The sequence below is a fragment of the Camellia sinensis genome, chromosome 8, assembly GCF_055761805.1.
Source record: "Camellia sinensis isolate YWXY chromosome 8, ASM5576180v1, whole genome shotgun sequence".
NCBI lineage: Eukaryota > Viridiplantae > Streptophyta > Magnoliopsida > Ericales > Theaceae > Camellia > Camellia sinensis.
Window position 1 is genome coordinate 99111937 of NC_138968.1, and position 2557 is coordinate 99114493.

Below are 2557 nucleotides of genomic sequence, written 5' to 3' on the forward strand. Positions count from 1 at the left end.
TCTCGAGGACATGACTAGCCGTCATCATTATACTTTAGTACAAACAAATCCCTTGAATCTTGAAGTAATAATGACTTTGGTACCAATAAAGATTTGCTATGAGTATTTAAATTAGCCCTAAACCTAACTAGATCATAATTAAATACATAAATAAGGTTCCAATACATGAGTTTAATTCTAAGCCCTCATTTCTTTTATTAATTTCAAGAATTACTCCAAAAATAGTACATGTACCCTAATACTATTAGTACCATCACTCAATTGAAATCTATATATATGCATACATTGAGAACTGTGCCCCTAATACCTAAAATGATTAAAATAATAACCCCATCACCCTTCCCAAGGGCCAGCCACCATAGGGAAACGTAAAGAGACAACTTTCAAGATATATCATCATGAAATTCTAGAAAGAAACACCACCTAGTACCCTAGACCTAGGATGCTAATTCCTAAACTAATTCTATTTTAACTAAATCTTGCCAAATCCTTGAGTAAGCCTCCCAAACCATCCCTTTTCCTTTAACACTTACAACAAATCCTAAACTTTCCATCCATTTTCAACTAGTGGGCTTTTAGGACATTTTACATCATGAATTGTCTATAAATATCAACCTCCCCTAGCTTGGAAAAGCACAAACACCACACCCACACACACACATTAGGTTAGAGAGAGGGAGGAGAGCAAGAAAGAGAAGTCTAGAGGAGAAGAAGGAGGAAGAAGAGAGCTTCTTGTGCAAAGCTTTGTGGGTAAGCCACAACACAACCTTCTCTTTCATTTTCCTTTTTCAAATACATGTTTCTAAGGGTTCTAAATAAAGTTTTCAGATCTGTTATTGATGAGTTACTTTTGTCAAAAATGCTAAAAGTTGAGCATTGATTCCATCTCTCTTGTATTTTCCCCATTTTGGCACAAAACCATCTTCTTTTTGTTCCAATCTCTCAATTTTTCAAGAGCACTCTTTCAACCAAATTTTCTGAGTCAAACATGTGATAGTCAGCATATTTTCTTCACAAAAGAAATGAAACTTTCCCTGGATGGAACCCTTTTTTCATAAATCTTCTTGTTTTGGGCAAAGCACCTTAGAATCTGTTTTTTTCAGCCCACTTCCAGAAATTCTATAAAAATGTAAAAAATTATTCTGGACCTCTATTTTATATAAAAACCTTCCTCAAGATGTTAGATTTCAACTAAAATTAGTTTCATCGAAAAACATCAAGTGGTTTGCAAGAAAATCAAATTTTCGTAACGGTCGACGGATCTGGACAGATTCTGGACAGCGTTGGAGTATTTTCTAAATAACTTAAAATCTGGAAAAGCAATCCCATTTCCGAAAAATGTTCTAGAAACTAGATCAAATTCTCTACGAACTATAGGAAGACCGAGTCCGGTGGAAGATCTAAAATAGTCCTTTCATTTTAATCTTTATGTGATGTTGAATCTGGAAACTATGTTATGCATGGATGTTTATTGCCCTTGAATTCACGAAATTGCCTACTTACTTATGAGCATATCTTGGCATGATATTATATGTGTTATGGTTATGTTATTTATCTTCCTCATCTTAAGGATGCATGCTTATGTGGATATTATTATCTTATCAATTAGACTAACCTTGATGTAAAACATTTAACTTCAACGGGAAACCTAATTGGGAGGGTATTGGGTTTTCGAGCACTTGAGTAATGAAAAGATGAGAATACGTGATATATGGTTTGTTGGGATGTGTTCCCTATTTGGAAGTTAAAGTCTTGCGCAAGCAGTTGTCGCGTAAACCCTGGAATGGAACGGACGTATTCGGACTCCTTGCGACGGTTTGAATGGTGAGATAATGATGGGTTCGGATGGGACATTCAGGATGATAAAAATTTTTCTGGAAGGATGAGGTTGGATTCAGGAGATAAAACTTTTTCTTTTCGCTATCCCTTTTGAGGCCCTGCGGTTGGCGCTACGCGGTATATAACCGTTGGTAGGCATCCGAGGTTAGTTCTGCAACAAAGCAGCAAAAGGGGGAGTTCCGAATAGTCTGGTGTCCAATTCTTGTGGTTGGGAGGACGAAATCTCTTTGGGGAATTTCTAGTTTACTAACATCTAACTTGAAACCCTTTGTTTATTTGGTTGAGTATCATGCTTTACTATTTGATGTTATATTTGTGATTGTGTATTGGACTGGGAAAAATGGATGGGGTGTGTGTGCGTTTACTGGGCATTCAAAGCTCACGGCGTGTCATGCCAGGTGCCGAAGAGGAGTTTATAGCTGGAGACGACGAGCCTAAAACCTTCAAAGACTTTTGGCCATCTTGGGAAAGTTAGAAATCCCTTTTGATATTTTGTAAGGCTCATGTCAAGATTTAAATTTTCCTTTTGGGATGTAATGTAATGGAACAAGCCTTTGGAATTAAGAATATTCGAGGTTTTTATGTACTTCTGTTCTATATATTTATATGTATGAACCTTATCGTTGCTTATGAGACCTTGTGTCAATACCTTTTAAGATCTGTCAAAAGGGTAGTGCGCTGCCTAAGAAAGCCAGACTTAGAAGGGAGGCTAATTTGA